This window comes from Rhea americana, unplaced genomic scaffold (assembly GCF_003343005.1).
Source record: "Rhea americana isolate MKP2758 unplaced genomic scaffold, rheAme1 scaffold_140, whole genome shotgun sequence".
Classification (NCBI taxonomy): Eukaryota; Metazoa; Chordata; class Aves; order Rheiformes; family Rheidae; genus Rhea; species Rhea americana.
The window spans coordinates 943,468-961,937 of record NW_028185484.1 but is presented as its reverse complement, the minus strand read 5'-3'; the positions used below and the strand labels follow the sequence as shown (position 1 = coordinate 961,937).

Below are 18,470 nucleotides of genomic sequence, written 5' to 3'. Positions count from 1 at the left end.
GGCTGTGACAGGCCTTGCATGGTGCGGGGTGAGTGTGTAACCTTGGGGCTCTGACAGGCCTTGCACGGTGGCGTGTGTGCATAATTTGTGGCTGTGACAGGCCTTGGATGATGCGGGGTGAGTGTGCAACCTCAGGGCTGTGACAGGCCTTGCACGGTGGCGTGTGTGCATAATTTGTGGCTCTGACAGGCCTTGGACAGTGCGGGCGAGTGTGCAACCTCGGGGCTGTGATGAGCCTTGCACAATGGTGCGTGTGCGTAATTTCGGGCTGTGACAGGCCTTGGATGGTGCGGGGCAAGTGTGCAACCTCGGGGCTGTGACGGGCCTTGCACAATGGTGTGTGTGTGTAATTTGTGGCTCTGACAGGCCTTGGATGATGCGGGGCGAGTGTGCAACCTTGGGGCTGTGACGGGCCTTGCACAATGGTGTGTGTGTGTGCAACCTCGGGGCTGTGACACGCCTTGCACAGGGGGGTGCGTGTAGCTTAGCTACAGAGCTGCCCTTGCACGGGGCAAGGGCCAGCCCCTGCCTGGGCCGTGCGTGCAGCACTGGGGCGAGACCTGCGCCTCGCACGGCCCTGTGTACGTGTGTCGTGTGCCGCGCACGCCCACGTTGCACGCCTGCCCGCGGCTCAGCCCCGCGGCAGCCCCCGTGGTCGCGAGCTGGCTGCTGCTGCCGCCCCTTCTCCGGAGGAGTGGATGTTCCTGCGGAAAAGGCAACGAGCTACCTGCTGCTCTGGGTAGTGCCYGTGCAAAACCCCTGCACCAACCCCGGCGGGTCGCGGCGGTCCGGAGACGTCTCCTCGGGGTGTCCCGTGCGGACACGTGSAGGTCGAGACGTCAGCGTTGGATCCTGTTTGGTGACCCTTGTAGTTTAATGAAAGGTTCTTACTCATCTCCGACATCACCTGTGGATGTAATGGTGTGTGTATATGTACATATATATATTTTTTTCCCTCCCTAGCTGATTCAAAAGATAGAGTTTCGAGATAGCTTTGCCATGAATKAGTCAGTAGGATGGCCTTATAAATAAAGCTTTTAGGAAAACACAGAGGTGGAAGCAAAACTGCTTTTAAAGTTAGAAATTTCCATAGTTGTCCTTTCCTGACTTAGTCAAAACTTTTTTTTGTTGTCTCTGTACTTTTAACAGGTTTGTGATCTGAAGAYTTTAATAAAAGCTAGCACTAGCTTCATGGTGCAATTAATGTACAGGATCCGGGAGAGGATTTGGGACAAATCTGCRTTTCCTGACTCTCTACTGAGATGCCCAGTGTCTTTGTACATTAAAAAGCACAGGACTTAAGAAACCTAATAGTGTGTTTTCATTCTTCCAGACATACACCAAATGTGTACTGGAAACCTTCTGTTGTTTGCATTTCAAATATTCTGTGACATTTGCAACTCAAGTGTTTGAGCCATGGCCTTGCATCTGGAAACACTCGCTAAACAAGCGGTCCCCGGTTTGCAAACCTGGGGGTAAGCATGTGCACCATGTGCAGGTCGTGGTTCTTCGTGCTTCAGCGTGCTTAATTCCAAATTAAGATGAGGTTCGTTTTTGTGCAGTATTTACCCTTTTTTTTTCCTAAGCTGGTGTTTTCCGTTGTGGTGGAGCTGTGAAATGAGCAGCGCCACATCATGCCGCGTTGATATTTTCATTGGGTTGCATGCATGGCGTAGGAGCTAGGCTCGGGAGCRGGTGGAAGGCACAGCAATTTTAGCAACGAGTCTTTAACGTCCTTGAGGACCTGACGCTACTGAAAGGTAAAGTGGGTGGGTTCTGGGGGGGAATTTTGCAGTATGATGCACTTGGGTAGCCTCTACTGTTGCTTAACTGTTACCATAGTTGCATTCATCCTGGTGTCCAAGGTTGCCTCTGCTGTTAGTGAAGGTGACTATAAATTATTTGGCTGAGGTTGGCTAGATAGAACAGGAGATCGCAGCGATTTTAATGTGAAGTGTTTTAACCAARTTCAGAAGTCTCTGTGGTTTCCCATCCTCTCTTACCTGGATTCAACAAACCTTATTGTTTCAGCCGTTTCCTACAGCACGCTTGTTTTTAAAACTCTTGATGTTTTTGGTGGTCTCCTGTCTGACCAGTCTACTCTGACCTTGTCTTTCTGTCAGTGCGGTGCCTGGTCTTCAGGCTGGAGACCCTCTASTGAGGGCCAGGATGGAATGGAGACAAATAATAAATGCTTCTGTGTCTTGAGAAATTTGCATGTAGATGTTACAACACTTAAAACCTAATTAAAAAAGAAAAATTAAGCAAGGTTCAAGCGAATGTTCCTGTTCTTGCTTATAAATACATATAAAATGATATTTTGAATTGCTGATTCTTCTGAGAATTCAGGGATATTTAAATAGCAAGTGTGAAAGGGTAAATAATATTGAGATAAAAATAATACTTTCGATTCCCTGCGTGTGTCATAAACACATTCTGTTAGATTAAAATGGGAAGAACTTAAAAAAAGTAATTTACTTATCTTTGTTATCTTACTTCCTACACTTCAGCTAGCTTGGGCGGCAGAGCTAGATATGTCACTTCCACTTGGTTTTTCATGTACCTTCTGAAGGTTGCTGACACCACAGGGAACTGCGTGAATCTGTGTTACTAACCGACTAAAACAAAACTCATTATAATATTTCTGCTTCTTTGGGATGGATCTTGCCCCAGTGATCCATCTCTGCACTGGCTCTTGTTGTCACTTAAGTCCTGCATGTTGGCTTAATGCTTGACACTCGGCTCCTACAGGGAGCTCTTCGAGGACAGACCTGGTGTCAGGTGTCATCTCAGAGGCACGAGGGTGGCGCGCAGGTAGAGAACGGCGTCCACGTGTATTTTCTGCATGATGGTGGCCATGGCCACCAAGGTAGTTCAGCTGTCCACTGGGGACCAACCACAAAAGTTGAGRGCTTGAGGGCCAAGTGCCATGGGGACGTGTCTCACTGGTACAAGCTGCTTGGTCTAAAACTCTCCAGATATTTCAGATTTAGAAGGTTTGATACGAAGCATGAGCGCACACGGTCTCTCCAGCCAAAGTGCTGGAGCGGGTCTAGCCCTTTGGTGCTTAACAGAGGTCATATTTGAAAGCTTGTCCTGCAGTAACATCACTGACCACTCAGAGTGTTTTTTTTTGTTTGTTTTTGTTTTTGATTTTTTTGGCAGCATACTCTCACATGTGCAAATGTAAAATCAGTGCCCTGGCCAGAAACTTGGGTTGGTGCCACCTGCTGCAGTGTTAAGTATTGCAGAGATTAAAGAAAACTGGTGCCCATCGTTTGATGTTGCCCAGAAAGCTGCGTATGAAATTCATGCTGTAGCTCTGCTGAGAAAGGATTCACATCTATGGAAGTGTTTGTCGTTTTGACGTCAGAAATGTTATTTGTGGTTTTTAATAATGTGCTGTGTTTCTGCTGAAGGGATATGGTCAAGATAAGAATTGTTTTCCGTTCTTTTTTGCTTGTCTTGCAAGTGATGGTATGCAAGATTGAAGTAATTTTAAAGCGTTAGATTAATCTGATTTATAATTTACAGGCGGTTTCTATTTAAAACTCTTCTTTTTCTTTATAGTTTCAGTAGTCAGGAAATTCAGTAGGCAGATGCCATGTCTTTGCAGTGCATGAGTACAAGGTCTCTGCTGTTCAGTTCTTCTGAGGATGAAAATATAGTTAGCATTTAACTGAAAAGAAAGATAGGATCAGGGGGTGGATTTTCCATTTTATTCCCTTTAGACTGTCCTTCCTGTTTACAGTGCCATTAAGACCTCAAGATCGTACTGGTGATCAACTGTTCTTTGAAAAATAAGCAGAAGACAGATTTGCAAAGGGAAAAAAAAGTGTGTCAGCTTGTGTTTTGTAACACTTTGAGATTCGTGGTGGTGGGAAGAGTTCTCCCAAAGGGGATTTAGTTGTGTGTTAGCTGCTCATCTACTGGGTTACTGCAACCAAAAGACTGCAAAGAGTAATTTGTGTCCGTATGCCTTAAATTTTTAAGGAAACTGTTGCGTTGCGTTGTTTTGGAGAGTCTCCTACGTGCCTCTGCAGCACTCGGAGTGGCTGGCTGTTAGGAAGGGTTGTAAGACGGACAACGCRTTTGCTCCCGCGCAGCAGTGCCGCGGGCCTGCAGACGGGATCGCAAGAGCCGTGGAGGGGAAGCCCGGGTGCGAAAATAAACCCACGAGATGTTTTCCACCTTCCCCTTGCACGAAGCCCAAGTTGGATGTTCTGTTTGTCACATGGGCATATGGACAGTTTAAAAAGAAACGTTTTGTTGTGGAAGTGTCACCTTGTTTTGTTGCTTTTTTTAGTAAATGCTTGTGTTGGTTGAGGCTGGGATTGCTTTTCTTGATATCTCTGTAATCTCTTTGCTAAATAAAAGTGTAAAATAGCTGCAAGATGTTTTATACTCTTCATTGTATAACATTCTTTTCATCTTTTTTTCTGAGTCCGTTTGCCTCTGCAGGAGATTAATCTATAGCCTCTTCGTTCCAGATTTTCCCCTCCACCTCCCTTATATCGCACAAATATAGAATATAAATATGGGGAAAGGAAGGAACAGCATTAAAACAGATAAAAATGCGCCCGCTGATGTTTTGAGTTTACACTGAGGACTTGATTTCCATATTGAAGGAACATGCATTTATTTCGATACGTGCTACTCCAAGCACGGTGCGTGCTATGGAGAGGCAGTTACGGGAGGGGGGAGGAAAAAAAAGCAAAAACAAGGTGTGAAAGAGGAGCAGGGAGCTTGTTGGAAGGCAGCGATGGGGAACGCCGAGCCAAGGGCTCATGCTGACAGCATTGCGTGCAAGAACTTTGCACGTGCCACRGGGATGCAAGCTTTGAGGTTACCTGGGATTTTGTTATTTGTCCTCCTTCCTCTGCTGTATACATTTATTGTGATGGCAACCTTGAATTACCTGGTTGCCCTTTTTTTTAAATATATATATATTTTTGGATTGCTCTTCCTTCATCCTGTACATGGAGTAAAGAGAGTGCAGAACAGGCAGCTGTGGAGTATTTTGTTCTAACCCTGTTGCGCTCTAGGTGGCTTTAGGCCTTGCTTGTATAAAATACAGAACTTTGTTTTTCCCGCAGCGATATCCCGTCGTGCTCATTGCTGCAGCCCGTTGCCCTCTTTCGGTTTACGATGCATCGYCTTGCTGTGATGCTTCTGCTTGGAGGAACGGAGGCGGCTGTGTGGGAGGAAGGGACATACAGGGAGGCTGAAGCTAGGAGCAAGAACTGCTGTGGAGGTCTTGTGACCCAAATTTTTGGATTAGCCCAATTCTCCCAGGCTTTGCTCCCCCAGGACTGTTTGATGAAGGCTGCGCTCTGCAATGGCAGGATTTTGGGGTGGTTCAGCTGCTTCTGCTTGTGAAAGCGCAAGCTGAGATTTTTGTGGGCTGGTAAAGCACGTGTTACTGGAAAGCTATTGTAAATTCCTTTGCTGGAGGTTGGAGATGATGGAATTTTTGAAGAGAAACATCTTAGAGCAAATTATCCCCCCCCCCCAACTTTATTCAAAGAATGCCACTTACGTCAAAATTTCCCTGCAGAATTTAGTCCTCAGGAGATAACTGATACTGATTTTTTTTTTTTTTTAGCATGAATAGTTTGCTTGGAAAACATATTAGCAACTAAAAGGAGGACTTTTATCAGAGAAAGCAATGACCGAAACTAACTGCAGATACCCATCTTCTGTGAATGCGCCTTCACAGTTTAAGCTGAGTTATTGCTAAATGCAGAGGAGACTCAGGTAGGTGTCCACCCACCAAGCGTGGTCTCCTGATGGAGACAGCTTTGTCCTCGCCTGGAGGCACGTGTCATGCTCTCAGTCCTTGTATTTAAATTTTTGCAGTTAGGAGAGGAGCAGAGAAGCACGGCTGTGATGAGAAAGTTAGATGAGACTGTGAGAACCTCATAGCCCYGCGCCGACTCACTGGTTATCATCTCATTTAATATCATGTTGTGCATGACAGATTTTTTTTTGTTTGCTTTTTATTGTGCTTTCATCMGCCTTGAAATGGGAACTGCAGACGGCAGTGGGTTGAGTTTGTATAATTTTACTGTTGCTTTGGTGGAAATGTACCTCTTCTAAAATGCAGACTTTACTTTTTGAGTAGGGATAATGCTGATTATTTGCTTACAGTGCTGTTTGTGTGCAGGGACTTTTTAATGTCYCTTTGCTGATTAAAAGTGTATCTCGGCTGCCGAAACGAGTAGCTCAGCCCTTTAAAGGGCTGTCTCTGAAAACACATGTGCAAAGGCCTTTTATTTGCTGTGGATCTTTATTAATGATGAAGCCAACGTTTTTATGGTAGTTACTACAACAACCTAAAGTTAACTCCGATGAACTTCATTTTATATTCCCAAAATATAAAAAATCATATGGCCAAAAAAAAAAAATCATATGGCTTTATGAGAGTAGGTGCTATGCATTAAGGCGTAGATCAGTTTGTGTMGCTGTTTTTTAACATCTTCCATGTAGCAAACAGGTTGCATCCTTCTGTTGGGAGTTATGTATCTTTTTAGCTTTTCCTTATTGAAAAAAGTCAGGAAACGAGCTAGACCTTAATGCAGGTTTTGATTCTTTTCCCTATAAATTAATTTATGATCCCTTGTGACATTACTAGCTTTCTAGACTCTTGTGAATGCTTGCTAATTTTTAAAATACCTAATTTTCCYGTATTTAAATATATTACTAAATAGCTTGAGATATACTTTAGCTTTTCCAAATATTTTGATGTCTTCTGCCATAAGTCTGGTTTCGCCCAGCAGATCTTTCACTTGTGAATGTCACTGCTCCTAAGACCCTACTGCCTTTCCCATCAAATATTCCTCCTYGAGCAGTGTCCAGAAGCAGACGCTTGGCAAAACAGCCCCAAAACCCAGGATTCTTGTAGCGCCTAATTTTTGCTTGTTTGCTTTTCAGCTGCTGAGGTCTGCAGTACACTGATAAATAAAYAAATAAATAAATTGGATGTTTCATGGTTTCGTCTGCTGAAGGTACCGGGGAAAGCGTTGTGGCCTCAGAGCACAGCACGTGGCTGGAGCGGTCGGCATTTGGGATCCCGCGCTGGCTCAGTGCCGGCTGGATGAGGCCAGCGGTGAATAAGCATAGCTGTGATTAGGGAGGGGTGCTCAGCATGCTGATGTTCACTGGCTTTTTATTTACAGCATCGTACAGGTTGTGAAACTAGTCAGACCCCTAGTGAGGGTGAAAAATCAAGTCATTTTACCAGAAACACTTTTACTAATGGTAAATAAGGAAAAAAAAATGTTTTTTAAAATTGTGTTTAAGTTACTGCATGTTAGTGACTTGATTTTTTTCAAATAGCTGTGTGGTGACCATGCACCACAGGAAAGTTTCATAGGTCAAACTCCYTTTATTATTTTTTTTAATCCTTTTCTTTTTAAGATATAACAGATTGCTGTCCTGGCAGAATGTCAAAACTGGTCCCCACTGAAATGCATCTTAGTGAGTGGTATAAACATTACTGCAATATTACAGTAAAACAGGATGCTATGACCGACTCAGCTTTACATTTCAACAAACAGGGTGGATGGACAGTCTTAGTACAAATAGTGCAATATTTTCCAGATCATCATCTGTAGAGCTTCAGGCAGATGGATTTCTTCCCTCTTACTCCAAATGTGGGGCAGTGGAAAGGATTTGATCTTCTTCTAGTTTCCCCTCATGGAAATACCTTTTGGGTATGAAGATGCTCTTTCTTCACACATGGATACCCAGTTCTTTTTTGCCTCACATGTTATTCTGTACAGAGCTTGTTTTCTCTGGTATATAGAGATGTTTTGTGGGCTTGCAGGTCTAAAAGCCCACCGTTCTATTTTGGTCTTACTCCCTTCCTGAGGCATGATGTTAATCATCCTCTTTTAATTAATTAAATTTAGTATAATCCCAAACTTGGGGAATGGAGCTGTGGGTCCAGATCCTATTTTGTGACAATCTTTTCTCTTCTCTTCTCTTCTCTTCTCTTCTCTTCTCTTCTCTTCTCTTCTCTTCTCTTCTCTTCTCTTCAAGTTTCTGCCCCATGGTAATTTTGTTACCTAATAGCTTGTTTTGGGGGGCAAATCACAGGAAAACGCTGGGCTGCCAGAAGCCCGTGGTAAGACCTCAGAAGGAGTTTTTTGTTTCTTGGGGTGATTGCTTTGTGGACTTATGCTGATGACTTCTTCAGCCCAGCTGGGATACAACACTGGGATAAGAGGGTATGGCTTCTGTGGTTTTTCTCTTCAGGGGAAAAAGAGAGTGAGAATATAAAGCCATGCTCTTTGTAAGCAAATTACTTTGGAAGATTGAAGTCTGGTGCATCCTGGTTTGGAACAATTGCCTAACTCCTTGGAAGCAGGCAGTAGTCTTCAGGTGACGAATGGTTTTCATCCTGATTTTGCATGCAGATGTAGCCGCTTGGCTGCTTCTCTGTACACCAGCTCACAGAGATGAAGGCTTATGGACCTGATGTCCTACCTGGGCTGCTGTGCTACCACCTTCTAGAGGCTAAAACCATATGCTGGATTTATTTCTATTGCTTTCGACACCAACTTTCCAGTAACTACTTCGCTTTTTTTGCTTTGTGGTTGTTGAGACCCTGTGGTCATGGTCACTGAGGGACTGGGTGATTGTAATCTAGAGCCTGCCAGCCTGTGGGAAAGGTCTTCTTGTTGAATGAGACAGTCTTTTCTGGTGGCTCGTTGTACTGCATTTCCATCCCTTGCCTACCTGGGCAGACCGAGGCTGGTTGTTTCGGCTAGTTGTCTGCACACTAGTTTGCAAGTTTGCTCTCCTAAGTAGACGAGGGTGACCTTGTACTTGCTGATTTGGTAGTTGAGCTTGGATGCTGGCTCCATGCGTTGTGTCTCATAAATAACTGTGTTTTGGGGTTTCATTTGCTGGACCTGTTTATGTCTTGCCAAAAGTAATTACTACCTTTGAGACCAGAGTTTACTGGGCAAGCAGTAGGAGGGCACAGAAAAACCTGCAGTTTGAAGCTTTTGTATGCTTTCATCAATGCAGTGCAACCAAAGGGGACTGGGAACTCCCTTCTGGGGTATTAATCAGGCTGTGTTCACGTTTTCCCTCTGTCTCTAAGGTTTCTTTCCTCCTCCTTTCAGAGTTATCTTAAATTCATGTCCCTGGTGATGCTTCCCTCACCTGCTCTCCTCTATTACCTCTTAATATGTTTTCCTGAGTATGTGTCTCATGCTCAAATAAACCTCTCCTGCTTTCTGCTGCTGCAAAGTCGACTCTTTCTGTGGCCTTCTGTGTTCAGTTACCTTGTGCTTGCTCGCTCCGTCCATGCAAAAGTGCTAAAGTGCTTTCTGGTGGTGAGCACTTGTCATTTCTCAAGCATTTTGGAACCTGGGCGGCTTTCTTGAGAGGTAGATGGATGCCATCGTTCCCGGTTTACATCGGAGCTGGCTTTAGCTGTGGTCATGTGAGGAGCCAGCGAAGAAGGCGAGTATTTTTAGTGTGTACTTCTGTGCACTGATCAGGGAGCCGCCCACAGTTGAGTATTAAAATAATAGCAGGGACATTGGGTAATCTCTGCAGCAAAATGTTGATATGCAAATTGCCATCTTAAGAACAAACCTCAAGGCAATTTTGGCAATGCACTCAAGGCTCTGGAGCACTGTGTTTTGAATAAAGATTATAGCAAGAGATTTCACCCAGTGGGCACACTCATCTTATTTATTCTGAATTTAGCAAGGCCAGTAATTCARTGTTGGAAGCCAACAATGAAACGTGTGCACCTTTAAAAAGGTGTTAGATTAACATTGGCAAAACAAAATGTAACGTCATCTCCATAACTTGAGTCTCCTGGGTTGTAGAAGCAATAAATCTAGTTGTATTTCATTTGCAAGTGATTCCTGGGTACTGTCCAGGGAAGAGCTTCTGATGGCTGCAGAGGGTTGGAATGGAAGGCTTAGAGACATTTTCAGATAATAAATGAGCTTCTGCCTATTGATTCAGCGCTGCTTTGACTTTTATCTTCAAGTTGCTGAGAGGCAGCTTAGTTGTTTGAAATAGTTTGAAACCTTGCAATAGAAATATTAGATAAAAGACAAATCACTTTTTTTTTCCTTTTAGTTTTATTTTTCTGATTACTGAATTCATGACAGTGCTACAGGGAAGGAAGCAGAAATGTCTGCAAATCTATTAGGTGAATTAAAGCAATGGCTTCACGATTTTCAATCCACAGCTATTAGAGCCGGTCCTGAGTGCGGGGGTGATTTATCAGAGGTGCCATCCCTCCTCCTTCCTCACCAAGCCCAGTTGAACTGCACAAGCTGCAGCCGATGAGCTGTATCATACACACACACACACACACACACACACACACATATATATATGTTTTTTAGGTAAGTAGATTAACTATTCTGCTTCAATATGGGCAGGGAGCGTTGAGGGAGATGAAGTGGAGCTATTACGTGGCACTGGGCAGGCTGATCAAAAGTCGTCCATAGTATTTGAGCACTGACTTCAGTTGCTGAAAACTCATGGCAATGTTAACCGCTTTGCAGTATCTCCTACGGCAACGTATCTTCTTTTCTTTCCTACTCTTGTTTCGTATTCACATCTTCCCTTTACTTCCTTCTTGTGGTGTCTCTTTGTTTCATTATTAAATGATGAGTTTAAAGATTTACCTAGTGATTTGGGATTGATGACCTGAACACTAGCAGCAACCCAGGTCCTTTCCATCCCTAAGGAAATATATGAGTGCTACTATATTTATCTGTATAAGCTGTGAAAGAGTGAATTTCACAAAGCTTTAGTTTATTTGTTTGCAAATTGAAAGTTTTTAAGAGATGGAGCTCGGTGGACTTGGTGGTCAGGTGACCAGTCAGAAAGAGGAGTTGAGTCCTGAACTTTATTTCATTTATTCMAATTCTTGAGGAGCAGGTAATGTGATTCTCAAAGAAACCTAWTTTTTAGTTTTTTTCTTGATTCTATATTGTAATAATTGGTCTTTTTTGAGGAAAAAAATGTAGATCTTTCTAATTTCTACAATTAGAACTGACAGTGAACTAGGCAACTTCTTACTTGTCAGTGTTGATTTTCATCTAGCTCTTGGGATTAGTATGAATCTGTACTTTTTAGACACTGGAGAAGGATTATTTTGAATGGAAATGAAAGTAGTTGGTGGCTAATTTTTCTTTCTTTTAATTTAGTGTGGAAGAACCAGGTGGCTGCAACTTCGTGGGAACATTCTCCTGAGTTTGATACAAGTTTGTGTTGATCAGCTCTTAATTCTGATCCTGCATTCGCTTGTGTCCTTTTACTTTAATTATATGTTCCAACATTATAAGATTGTTAAATATCARATTTTGAGGATGTTCTCTGCCAAAACTACATGGTTTAAATGCGGTTCCTGTTGGCAGACATTTTCAGTAGCTGTTGACTTCCCTTCTTCGTAACCCTGTCCTCTCTGCCTTGTTCTTCCCACTTTAAAAGTCAAACAGCATTTGAAAAAATAGCAGAATGCTCTGAAATATTAAGAGAAAGTACACGGGGAACTCAAAAAGTGGTAGTCTGTAAAGTGCCCCCATGAACGTGTAGCCTTGCAAAGATCACTGTATCCTACTTGCATCTGGACAGTCCTAGCGAGAGAAACAAAAACCGTTTTTCCTAGCTTCCTAGCCACATGCTGCATCCTCCTTGTGCCTGTCCTTTGCTGCGTCCTGCATCTTCGTTGCATTAAACATAAGCTGCGTGTCGCTCCTGCCAGAGCCCTTGCTGGGCTGCCTTACACCTCGTGCTATCTCCATTGCGATGTTGACTCTTCCTTCTCAAGGTCGCGATTCCCGTCTCTGCTGCTGACTTTTAAGCGCTCTAAGTGGTTTTGTCACCCCTTCATCATTCCTCCGTCTTCACGAGATGGCCCAGGAAGCTTTGCAGTGCCAGATCTCTTATTTTCCCCGGACCTTGTATTGTACCGGGATGCCTTAGAGAATGGCACCCAATGCTGTTGTGCTGGTGTTGCCACCAGCCTTGCCAGCTGTGATGGTCTCACCATTTCCCAATACTCCCCTTCCAGTCTATGCTCAACTGCTTCTGTGCTCGGCCTCCTATTTTAARGAGGGAATCATTTCCTTTATCCTGTGTTTGTACATCATTTAATGCAATTCCAAAGTGATGCAGCTGAATAATATATTTCAAARTCTCCTTTGGTAGCTGTGGTATCAGCTACTTTCTGTGGGGAAACTGAGAAATCTTGAATTCTGATCTTGCTAGATAAGAAACATTTCGTTAAAGCCGGGCATCACGGCTAATTCTGTCGGCAATACAATGTGCTGAGGATTTGTGATCCTAAGCAGGCATTTGACAGATCTTAACTAGTTATGCTATCTCTTGTCAATCAAAATTAAACGCCTACCTGACTCCTTCCTACTTTCTCTCTTAGCCAGCTTTTATTTAGATTGGTCATTAAAATCRCTTATAACCATAGAAACAAGGAAAACCCGCCCCTTGCATTCCGAATCTTTAGCATGATATTCTTGTACTGACATCGTGTGAGTTATATACAAGATGATTAAAAAAAAAAAAAATCAGGTGGGCAGAGCTATCATTAATTTCTCCCTCCAGTAAAGTTGTTCGTACTAATGCCAGCCGAAGAGCRTGTCCCTGTTGCGTTCCCGTATGGTGCCTAGTGTAAAGAGAGACCCCGCCGTGARAAATCATCTGACGAGATGCAGTCAGAGAAGAAAACAGATAGTTGCGTGGGATGAGAAGGGTGGGAGGACGAGATAAGGAGAAGATGGATCGGAGTTCAGCAAAGAAGTCACAGGAGCAACGTAGTGTGTATGGATAATTTCAGTATTGTTTTTYATCCTCACAGGGCTGCACCTCCCAGGCAACGCGTGATTATTGAGTGCTCCAAGAGATGGGCCTGATACTGATGCTTCTGGAAAACTGAGGCGCCACAAATAAAACGTAGGTTTCTACGTGCCACAAATCCAGTGCAGGTTTCTACGTTTAGGGATTTGGATCTCCATGGGCAGGATGGGAAGCATCTTCATTTAGCTCGTTTTGAGCAATTAAAGTACTTACTGCTATTTTTTTCTTTTCTTTTTTTTTTTTTTTTTTAACTTGGAGGGGCAGTGACTGGTGCTTCTGAATCAAAACTATTCAGGCACATAAATCTTGGGGAACTGTAAGGAAATCATTTTTAAAAAGCTCAACCCGAGGCCACTTTGGAGAAGATCACAGGCTCTTACGGTAGGAGCTGTGAACATCCTGAAATTTCAGTGCTGGACTTTGTGTACTGGACATGTAGTGTTTTCATTTGGAGGAGGATTACTCTGTATGAGATTTCTGTAGAYGAAATTGCTGCCTTTTTTTCCCCCTGTTGAGTTGCAATAAATTGTGAGAATGCTAACGGCTCTTACAAATAGCACGAGTAATTGATCAGATGAAGATAGATAACTGTAGTTGTCAGGGTTGCTCTCTATAACTCACTCTGCTTTGCTCTTTTTGTGAATTATGGGAACTCGGTGCTTTTGAAACACTAGCATATGGAAAGCGATGCAGGTATTCACGGACTGAGTTTCCTGGGGATGTGATGGCAAGGCTTGAGGGATCTCCTCTGCCTGTGATTTGCTGGGAGCTCTGAATGCATGGAGATATGATGTGAATTGGAGAAAGAGATAAAGGCCCCTGAAGACCTGGCGTTACAGCAGTTTGGTGCATATTTTATCTGTAAACCATCAAGTCCCAAGTATTTACTTCTCCGTATACCATGCAGCAGTGAGGTTCAAGCTGGGTGCCACTTTCCAAAGACCATTTTCTTCCTTCTACTGTGTGCAAAGCCATTTCAGTTCCTTGGCTGTTTTGTGGTTCAGCAGATTGAATGGATTTCTGCGTTATGCTGTCATTCATTAATACATTTTTCCTAATAGATTTTTCTTTCAAAAAAGCAACAACAGATCTGAAAACAAACCACAAGGCTATTTAATGTTGATCTACAGACTTTCTATTTAGTTGCTTAGTATATGTGTAGATGTGAGCTGCTATGCAGTGGTACTTCATATCGATGCTGCTTAGGTGTGTATTGCAGGAAAAAATAGGTTTTATGCAAGGAATCCTAAATCTCTGTGGCTTTATGCATATTCTCAGTGTGTCACTGAACAGTAATTACTAAGATTGAAGACTGCCTTGTTGAGAAACCGCAATAAGTGTTGATGTTTGGAAGATCTCCAGGATGGAGATGTGGATTATTCCTGAGATAGCTAGATGTGGGAGTTTCATTGCTCTTTATATAGGAAGCCTTGTCTCCTGGAAAGATGAATTTTGACCTTTGGCCAGAGAAATAACAAGGAAGGAGCGTTTTGTGATGTAGCATGACAAGATGTTGCTGAGCAACCGTCTTCGATTAAAAAGGTCTTAGTTATTTACCCTGTCTTTGAAGCCAACTTCAGATACTGTACTTTAGGGCTCTTAATGATTTTTTTTCCCTCCATGTATTGAAGCTTCTATTGTTGGCTTTTGGAGGTCATGAAATATTTCGTATTTGTCRAAGAAAAGAAAGCAGCAAGTGTGTAATTCTTAGAGTATGAAATTGCAGAGCAGGAAGCACTTTCAGCATCCTTTGCTGTCCTTTCTGACCCCAGTATTGTCGCATATGATTTGACTTTCTCAACTACCCTCTCACAAAGAGAGAGAAAAAAATTTTGGTAAGTCTGATGGGCACTAGTCCTGAGTGGTGACACTCCTCCTTTTAGAAATAAAACAAACAAAATTGTCACCAATTTACTTAAGATGCTTTCTTTGAGGAATAATTACTGTATAAAGGGAATGCTTYCATGTCCTTAATTTTGCATGGTCTAGAAGTACCTGTATGTGAGTTGCCTAAACCTATTTCTTCTGCAATAGTTCTTAAAGAAAGTTATTAAAATTCATCCTTTTGGAAGTTTCTTCCTGTGTCCTTCCCKCACTGTCCTCATATTTCATTTGCATTTCTCTAGCCAAACTGTGAAGAATGCACATGTTACAGGACACATCCATCCATTCCTTTTTAAAGTTTTTTTTTTAGTTCAGAATTAATTATAAACATACCCCAAAGATTTTTCAGTCATTTGCTAACTCTGCTTTATGAARTGGTTACTCTGAATTAATCTTTTTTTTCTGTGACATAGATGTGTGCTTTCTCTCTTATAACTATTTTTGTGCTTTCTAGTGACTTTTTATCCCCTGGTGGTTGAGAAATGCTGGTCCTAGTCTGCTGTTTTTGGTCAGTTATGCAGCTCTGATCATCACAGGCAGAACAGGAAAAAGCAAAATGTCTTTCTAGCTTGCATTTAGAGTTTTCCAAACATGGATCAGTTCCTAGGCAGAGTCCTCTGCATAGCTTTCTATTACACCTACCTAGCTCAGATTTTGCTTTTCCGTGCTTTGACCTTTTCCAGTCCATCGGTCACTTGGTTGTCCCAACCATGTGTCTGGCTGGATGTCAGCTCTACAAATGTGTTAGCTAGATGGACTTTCGTTTCATAGGGGAAGATGAGGGGAAAATGACAACAGACACTAACTGGCTAGGATTRAATGTGAATTATGAGACCACTAATTGGTCCCGCTAATTAGTCTATATGACAGAGGTAGGTGAAGCTACAAATGGTACTGTGAAAATGAAAATTATTTCCTATATCTCATTGAGCTTTCCATAGTATTTGCACTCTGCAGGCAAAGGGGAGCAGCTCTTTTGTTTTTAATATGCACGTGTTACGTTGATGTCRGAGATATTGTGGATGCCAAAAGTAAACTTGCCTTTTTCCTCTCTGCCATATCCCTCCAGCTTTTTGAAGGTGATCCTGTGTTTTGTAGGTCTGGAGTGCCGTATGTGGAAGGGCCRAAGGTCGAATGCTTCCAGATGTTCTCCTCTAGATGACATCTTCTGCTCCTGCAGTTATTTCCATGTTTTGACCAGTTGATATTGGAGGGTAAAAACAGTTTTCATCCAGCTTCTCCCCTAACAGCTGATCTTGTCTGCCTTGACTGGTTCCTTACGTTCTGGGGTGACCTGCACTCTCAGTGCGTTGGCATTGAGTTAGGCTTTTTTGCCAAAACAAGTGTTGACGGACGCTCTCTGCTAGGAACAGATGGTCAGTGAAGGTCTCATTTTTCAAGGCATAACAAACTGTATTCGTAAAAAACCTTCAGAATTTYTAGCCGCAGAAATAGTTTTCTTAAATTGCATCTGTTTTCCCCGCCTGGAATACTGTTATGCTAATTCATATTGTGACGGGAATAGCTATTTCATCTACTCCGACCTGGAAATCGTTCCTTTTTTGGGGGATTTTTGGTTTGTGTGTCTGATCTTCCACCTTCATACAATACTGTAGAAATCAAAGAGAGGAAGGGATCATATAGATTTTCTGAATTACTTGGATAACTTACACTTAATTCTTATTAAAGAAATCATGATTCCAACATCTTTGAAATAAGCCCATGTTAAAGGGGTTTTCTCTCTCTTCCTCTGTTTTCCGTAGCATGGGGAGAGTTGGCATGTTCCAGCCCCATTTTGTATACAGAGCTAAATGGAGTTGTAACGTTCAGTGAATAGTATGCAAAAAGTATGCCTATTAACATTCTGAGTAATCACCAACAACAGAGTAAATACAAGGTTAATGAGATTAAAAGGAAAGAAAAACGTAACTGTTGCATTGCTCCTCCCCATGGCCTCATAGGCAGTAACAAGCTGATTTCTGTTTACGAGCCCAGCGTGGGTATAGATGCAGTAGTGATTTTGCTACTGTTCCCCATAGAAATCTTAATGAGTTCCTACTGCTGATATTTTTCTTCAGATACTGTATAATATCATTAAATCCCACGCCCTGTGAAAGGTTTTGAGTATTGCTTCCTTCCCCACCTCCTGTTTTTTCTTAGTGGCATGGCTTGGTGGTAAGATTAGTCCTTGTTTGTCCTCTGAAGCCTTCTCCTAGGCATCTGGTATGTTACTTGATGTCTACTCGAGGCTACCAGAGTAGCTGGCCAAAGTCCTTTCTGGGAAATGTGCTACTATCAGAATTTCAGCTTCAGAAGCRGAATGAGATTTCTCTCATGTTTTCTCATAACAAATTCCATCTTGATTTGATTTCATTTTTAAATTTGCCTTTCTCCTTCTGAACAGCTTGTTGTCCACTAAGTGATGCAGGGAGAGAGAGGCCTTTTTCCAGGCAAATATATGGCTTTTTCTGCTGTAGTTCTCTCTCAGTTCCTCTGCCTTTTACAGCACTTTAGCACAGCAGGTTTCCTGGATGTGGTGTTCTCTGTCCATCCTCCTCTAGCATCCTCTGGCAACAGCCAAAATTTTCTGAATGGTAGTACCTCAGAGTAAGTTATTTGTGTTTTCTCCACCCAAAACTGCATATGCGTRGTTGACTCAAAGCTCTAGGCACCAACTCCCCTTACTGGTCAATAGCCATACTGCAACATATATATATRTATWTWTTTTTTTCTCTATTTCAAATGAAAGTCCTTTATTGAGAAACCTATTTCGTTTACTCTTCAAGATAAATCTTGTACTTGTGACCCTAGCGTTTCTTTTTCAGTAGTTCTGATTAAACCATGACCCTTCAATTTATGCAGTTCATGAAGGGTATGGGCACTGCATGTTTTCCAATTGGTTTATTTACCTCATAACTCTTGTTCTGTTTTATGGGGTTTTCTGTTATTATTGAAAACCTTCTATTCTCCTCCCTTTTCAGCTGAGTAGGACAGTGGTTTCTCTGTCTTATTACATCTTTTGCATTTGAAYGTGATGATGAGGATTGTTACCTATCACAGCTATCACAGCTTTGCTTGGAGATCAGRTTTCTTTTCGAGACTGTATTGCTAGAAGCCTGCCCAGCTTCTTGATTTTGCATGGGTAAGCRTGAGCGCTATTTCGGTGCTAGAGAAAGAGGAAGATACAATTCTGCTATATTGCTGTCAAATGACACAGCCGTGGAAAGGCCCTCTGGGTTTGTCTTGACGCTATGGTGCAATGCTTTGCTGCTGTCTCAAAAGCTAAAAAGAGATGTTTTTGATAGCAGCGATTCCTCTCTTGGCTTGCAAAGACCCAATATGGGGCAGTCTGAGGGAGAAGAAAGCATGCTGAGGATGACAATGGTGGTTCTCATCTGGCTGAAAAATTATCTGATGAGAGAGAAGCTTTCTGGAGGGMCAGTCTCTCTTGTCTTCTCCCCAGCTGCTAACTGGGAGACCCGTTGAACTTAATGATGTTCTTGCCCTACTGAGGCCATGACCTTTGTCATGGTCTTGGCGAGCGAACCAGAAGCTCGCACTGATGCTTCCAGAAGTTGTTGTGTTATTAGGAAGGGAGAGCAATGATCCTCAGCTTAGCAAGTGTTTCACGAGGGGCAGAATGTGTTAAATCCGCAGAAGGATTGCTTGTGATATTGTTTTGGTATCTTTGCAAATAGAAAAGTGTTGGAAGCAGTGAGAGTGTGTGT

At 42.7% G+C, this 18,470-nt stretch overlaps 1 protein-coding gene across 3 annotated transcripts in view; it reads left to right on the top strand.

Moving 5' to 3' along the window:
• Positions 1-7: 7 nt before the first annotated feature.
• TSNARE1 (t-SNARE domain containing 1) overlaps positions 8-18,470 on the top strand; it is a 459,605-nt gene continuing 441,142 nt past the window's right edge. For 2 of the 3 annotated variants that reach the window (XM_085298725.1, XM_085298726.1), the window contains exon 1: positions 12,863-12,954. The gene's annotated coding sequence lies outside the window, so the exon portion shown is untranslated. Of the gene's footprint in view, positions 922-12,862; positions 12,955-18,470 lie in introns of those variants that run through there. The other variant, XM_085298727.1, reaches the window with a different exon arrangement.